This window comes from Priapulus caudatus, unplaced genomic scaffold, assembly GCF_000485595.1.
Source record: "Priapulus caudatus unplaced genomic scaffold, Priapulus_caudatus-5.0.1 Scaffold2423, whole genome shotgun sequence".
Classification (NCBI taxonomy): domain Eukaryota; kingdom Metazoa; phylum Priapulida; class Priapulimorpha; order Priapulimorphida; family Priapulidae; genus Priapulus; species Priapulus caudatus.
In genome coordinates, this window is record NW_014579484.1 from 983 (window position 1) to 7,850 (window position 6,868).

Consider the following 6,868-nt stretch of genomic DNA (forward strand, 5'->3'; position numbering starts at 1 on the left):
TGTATAAGTGTGTATAAGTGTAGAACCGTGGGATACCTAGAAACTGATATTTCACACACCGCATAGGTGATTAACGAAAGGGGCGAGGAACGGCTCTGCTGACCACCAACCCCATACTCGGGGGAACCATAAATGAACTAGCATTGTCAGCAGACGTGACCGACCGAGGCCAACCTGAATTCGGCGACCAGTTATCATCAAGGGAAACCTTAATGACAAGTGGTCGCGACACGGCCGGACACGGCCGGGGTACAACGACCTTCGACAAAAGGCCGTTGGAACGAGGCGAGGTCGAGAGAGACGCATAAAAGGGAGGGTTTTGAGTTAGTTGGGGAGAGACCCCGGCTAGGAGTTGGTATGTGTACACTGTCACTGTTCGTGTTTAGAATAAAGCTATAAGCTGTTTACCGTTTACATCACCGTTACGTCTACTATCTACGCCTACTGTTTACGAGCGTACATCCAACCCTACATTTGGCGCCGTTTGACCAAAAAAATCTTCGTCTCCCTTTGCGACACAACGCAAAGTGCTACCACTGCGATGCACGAAAGTCGAGAGAAACACTGAGCGAAGACAGCTGTAATGATGAAGAAGAAGAAGAAGAAGAAAGAAGACGAAAACCTATGACTATTGGACTATTGTGACGTTAGAATGAAGCGTTGCCGTTTTTCGTCATACGAGCTTTGCGTATGAAAATGCCTACGAACAATGATGTCGCCGCTAAAGCGCACATACGCCAGAACTTATCTTGTACCACCTGGTTATCGACGACGCGAAGCACAGCAGAATACGATCACGACGACACGAAGGGAGGAACAGCGAAATATATTCACGACAAAGCGAGGAACAGCACCCGAGATTCAGCAAATCTGCAGATCGCCGGATAACGCACGGAACAATGCATTAGTACAACATAGCACAGAGCACAGCACCCGATATATTAACTGCATATCGCTGGAGTCTACCGCTGGCGACCAAGCAAGAGAGAACGCAATGGATGAACGACATTGCAATACGTATTACACGGGTGAGTGAAGCAATCTAGTGTCGGCGGCTATTCTCAATTTTCGTAATTAAACTGGAAACTAGTTTTCAAACCACATGTTTTATAATACACGAGTGTGTTAGCGAAATACTAATTAAAGCACTTTTCCTACCTATAACTTCTCACCACCACCCCACCACCACCCCCTGGCTTAACGAGTTTTATAAACTGTGATGTACAATGCCCGAATTCGTACGTAAATACGTAGAATAGTACCAATCTGTGTAGAACTTTAAGAATGCGCCAGGTGTACGCATTTACTTGCCGTAGAAGGCAAGGTTGGCTGATATAAAAGCCATGATGACTCAACGCATATAGTCGTAAGAGAACGAGTCGAGGTGCTAGTTAGACGCACCAGTTTTAATATAAGAGAGGGGACATGGTACTCCCCTGGAATAGCTGAGCATGGTCCACGAAAGTAAAAGTTGGCCAACAGCGATAGCATTTCGAAACAACGGTACCGTATACGTAACGAGGTCAGCAGCAGGACCCGGGGCTATTGTGTAGAAACAGCGAAATTAACTCGGCACGCCATCCAATTCTAACCGTTGAGGGCACCTACGTGGCTAGTTTATTTTTATATACAGGGGTTTAAAATGTCACCCATGTTATAGATAAATGGCTACTCTCATTACAGTGTAAGGTCCACTGGGAATGTACCCCCCTTAGGGCCCGAAACACCCACCCGCCAAAACACCTACCCGCCAACCCCTTCACCCGCCCATCCACCATCTACCTGTTTATTCCCAAAAGTGTTTGTTGTTGTTATGTTGGAACAAATTTATAATAATGAAAGCCGACACGGTTGTTTCACAGCCTATCTGAATGTATGAATGTATGTATGTATGTAGGTATGTTTCACAGCCTATCTGAATGTATGAATGTATGTATGTATGTAGGTATGTTTCACTGCCTACCAGGCATTAATATCTCTGAAGTGAGAAAAAGAGGTATTTTTTATATTAAGACGAGCAGAGCTATTTGATAGAGAGGTATCTGATTACATGCCTGAGAGATTTGACCCATTTTTCGAATTCACGGGGGGAGTCTTTGATAGAGACCTACTATATCCACCTCAGGGCATACGACCCAGACGACAAATACCCAGAAAACGTGCGGCGTCTCGAGGTATTGCACCAACGCATGCTGCAGTGTACTCTGGTATAGTTGTCACCGTTGCCACAACCGACCCCACGGCCGCCACTTCATGGGGACCCCTTCGCCGAGGTCGGACGCAAACGACGTCGAGTTGCAGGGAGCCTACTTGGATGGCTTCTAAGTTGGTTTGTTGGTCGCTGGTTTGTATGGCTTCGCCATTAGGCAGGGTTATTAAGTAGGTAAGGGCAAACTGTTCCTTCTTCCCTTTTCCCCGCAGACTAACGGGTTCTGGCAGTAGTACTGAAATAAACAAACGGGTACGTTTCCATTTCAAATTAAAATATAAAATGTTTTCCACGTGAACTATTTTTCTAAAATTTCTCTCACTATCATTTTCTCATATGGTTCTCATATTATTATTGTGTACGGAAGTACAACCTTTGCCGCGAATTTTTTGTTTTATGCATTTAGTCGTTTGATACGCGCGGTTGAAATAACATTCGCAAACGATAACATTTCGGACGCGAACTGTAACGTTTGTACTTTTACATTTTAAACACCCATTTTTAAAATTTTAATGAACAGTATATGATGCGATTGGTGACGGTTTGACATATGAATATCATAGTAACTTTTATAGTTTCAACGAACAATATAGGATGCGATTGGGGACGGTTAGACGTACGAATAAGCGTAAATTTTGAAATTGTAACGCGCAGTATATCACGCGATTGGTGACGGGACGACGCGAGTATTACGGGATGGCATTACACACGGGTATTTATGTTACATTGTCGTTGCATGGAATTTAGTTAAAATTGTATTTGGCATTATATTATCATTGAGTCTAATCGAGTTGAATTGTATTTTATTGTATTGAAATGTGTTAAATTGTATTTTATTGTATTGAAATGTATTGAATTGTATTGAAATGAATTGTATGGTATTAGTTGACATGTTACGCGATGGCGGTTACAAGGAACACTAGAGTAAGATTATACACCTAAACGGTTGCAATTGCAAGCAAAACCTATCACGACGATAGCACAGAAAGTCTTTTTTGGTAAAAAAAATTTTAATAATCAGTTCCTCCAGTCAGGAGACTGGTTTGAAGCCGATAAAAATCGACTTTTCTAGGGCGGGGTGAAATGTAGAACCGTGGGATACCTAGAAACTGATATTTCACACACCGCATAGGTGATTAACGAAAGGGGCGAGGAACGGCTCTGCTGACCACCAACCCCATACTCGGGGGAACCATAAATGAACTAGCATTGTCAGCAGACGTGACCGACCGAGGCCAACCTGAATTCGGCGACCAGTTGTCATAAAGGGAAACCTTAATGACAAGTGGTCACGACACGGCCAGACACGGCCGGACACGGCCGGGGTACAACGACCTTCGACAAAAGGCCGTTGGAACGGGGCGAGGTCGAGAGAGACGCATAAAAGGGAGGGTTTTGAATTAGTTGGGGAGAGACCCCGGCTAGGAGTTGGTATGTGTACACTGTCACTGTTCGTGTTTAGAATAAAGCTATAAGCTGTTTACCGTTTACATCACCGTTACGTCTACTATCTACGTCTACTATCTACGTCTACTATCTACAAGCGTACATACAACCCTACATAAGTGTGTATAAGTGTGTATAAGTGTGTATAAGTGTGTATAAGTGTGTATAAGTGTGTATAAGTGTGTATAAGTGTGTATAAGTGTGTATAAGTGTGTATAAGTGTGTGTGTATGTGTGTGTGTATGTATGTATAAGNCGGAGCGGTGCGGGTATCCGCGGCGCGTGTTCCGCCGCCGCCGGAGCGGTGCGGGTATCCGCGGCGCGTGTTCCGCCGCCGCCACGCGTGTTCCGGGCGCACAAATCAGGCCGCCGCTACACTAGCATAGATTTACATGATAAAATTCCATCAGTAGACCTCACTTAATAAGTAGGAAGAACACCTTGCACATAAGGTCCCTGTTTGTATATACTAGCCAGTACACAATCTGCCCACGTTAGTGTGTTAGCGCTTGGGCAATATCTCACCAAAGGAGTTATATTTTGTAATGAATATGCATTTAATATGGTTAGGGGGTATCTCAGCATAGATTTCTGGGATTGATTTTTATCGGTGAAACTGTGCTTATGATTAGGAGAGCGCCCTAGCCTGTAGGGTGCAAAACTCCTACTTCATCCACTCCCGTCCTCACCCGTGCCTTCCTTGTCCCTCTCTCAGTCTGTTTCTTCTTCAACCGCGCACTCAGCTACCTTCCCTGCCGCCTGTCCTCAGTCTCCCACCCCTCTCACCTTCCCTAAGCTATAGTACGCAGTTGTCTTCACTCCGTAATATACGCTTGAAATAGTGCTCGCGCAGGCGCAATATCTTCCGAGATGACTAATGTTTTGCAAAGATTATGCATTTAAAATGAAGAGGAGTTATCCTAGCATAGATTTACATAATAAAATTCTTCCAGTAGATTTCACTTAAGAACTAGGAAGAACACCATGCATATAATGTCCCTGTTGCATAAACCAGCCAGTACACAATCTGCCCACTGTAGTGTGTTAGCGCTTGGGTAATATATAACCGGAACAGTTATATTTTGTAATGAATATGCATTTAATATGGTTAGGGGGTATCTCACCATAGATTTTTGGAATTAATTTGTATCTGTGAACCTGTGCTTATGATTAGGAGAGCGCCCTAGCCTGTAGGGTGCAAACTCTTACTTCTTCCCTTCCCGTCCTCACCCGTGCCTTCCTTGTCCCTCTCTCAGTCTGTTTCTTCTTCAACCGCGCACTCAGCTACCTTCCCTGCCGCCTGTCCTCAGTCTCCCACCCCTCTCACCCTCCCCATGCTATATTATGCAGTTGTCTTTAGTCCGTAATATACGCTTGAAATAGTGCTCGCGCATGCGCAATATCTCCCGAGATGACTAATGTTTTGCAACGATTATACATTTAAAATAAAGAGGAGTTATCTTAGCATAGATTTACATGATAAAATTCCACCAGTAGACCGCATTTAAGTAGTAGAAAGAACACCTTGCATGTAAGGTCCCTGTTGCATATACCAGCCAGTACACAATCTGCCCACTGTAGTGTGTTAGCGCTTGGGTAATATCTCACCAGAAGAGTTATATTTTGTAATGAATATGCATTTAATATGGTTAGGGGGTATCTCACCATAGATTTCTGGAATTAATTTGTATCTGTGAACCTGTGCTTATGATTAGGAGAGCGCCCTAGCCTGTAGGGTGCAAAACTCCTACTTCATCCCCTCCCGCGTCCTCACCCGTGCCTTCCTTGTCCCTCTCTTAGTCTGTTTCTTTTTCAACCGCGCACTCAGCTGCCTTCCCTGCCGCCTGTTCTCAGTCTCCCACCCCTCTCACCCTCCCCAAGCTATATTACGCAGTTGTCGTCAGCCCGTAATATACACCTGAAATAGTGCTCGCGCATGCGCAATATCTCCCGAGATGACTAATGTTTTGTAAAGATTATGCATTTAAAATGAAGAGGAGTTATCCTAGCATAGATTTACATAATAAAATTTCATCAGTAGACCTCATTTAACAAGTAGGAAGAACACCATGCATATAAGGTCCCTGTTGAATATACCAGCCAGTACACAATCTGCCCACTGTAGTATGTTAGCGCTTGGGCAATATCTCACCAGAAGAGTTATATTTTGTAATGAATATGCATTTAAAATGGTTAGGGGGTATCTCACCATAGATTTCTGAAATGAATTTGTATCTGTTGAACCTGTGTATATGATTAAGAGAATGCCCCTAGCCTGTAGGGCGCAAAACTCGTACTTCATCCCCTCTCGCCCGCACCCGTGCCTTCCTTGTCCCTCTCTCAGTCTGTTTCTTCTTCAATCGCGCACTCAGCTACCTTTCCTGCCGCCTGTCTTCAGTCTCTCAGCCCTCTCACTCTCCCACCCTTCTCACCCTCCCCATGCTATAATATGCAGTTGTCGTCAGGCCGTAATATACGCTTGAAATAGTGCTCGAGCATGCGCAATATCTCCCGAGATGACTAATGGTTTGCAAAGGTTATGCATTTAAAATGAAGAGGAGTTATCCTAGCATAGATTTACATGATAAAATTCCATCAGTAGACCTCACTTAAGAAGTAGGAAGAACACCTTGCATGTAAGGTCCCTGTTGCATATACCAGCCAGTACACAATCTGCCCACTGTAGTATGTTAGCGCTTGGGCAATATCTCACCAGAAGAGTTATATTTTGTAATGAATATGCATTTAAAATGGTTAGGGGGTATCTCACCATAGATTTCTGAAATGAATTTGTATTTGTGAACCTGTGTATATGATTAGGAGAGCGCCCTAGCCTGTAGGGCGCAAAACTCGTACTTCATCGCCTCTCGTCCGCACCCGTGCCTTCCTTGTCCCTCTCTCAGTCTGTTTCTTCTTCAACCGCGCACTCAGCTACCTTCCCTGCCGCCTGTCCTCAGTCTCCCACCCCTCTCACCCTCCCACCCCTCTCACCCTTATCAAGCTATATTATGTAGTTGTGGTCAGTCCGTACTACACACATGAAATAGTGCTCGAGCATGCGCAATATCTCCCGAGATGACTAATGTTTTGCAAAGGTTATGCATTTAAAATGAAGAGGAGTTATCCTAGCATAGATTTACATGATAAAATTCCATCAGTAGACCTCACTTAAGAAGTAGGAAGAACACCTTGCATGTAAGGTCCCTGTTGCATA

At 44.3% G+C, this 6,868-nt stretch overlaps 1 long non-coding RNA gene across 1 annotated transcript; it reads left to right on the forward strand.

Annotated features, from left to right (window-relative positions):
- Positions 1 to 234: 234 nt before the first annotated feature.
- LOC106818672 lies at positions 235 to 3,699 on the forward strand. The gene is made up of 2 exons (XR_001395274.1): positions 235 to 1,897; positions 1,946 to 3,699. It is a non-coding gene; the product is annotated as an uncharacterized LOC106818672 (long non-coding RNA).
- The last annotated feature ends 3,169 nt before the right edge of the window (positions 3,700 to 6,868 follow it).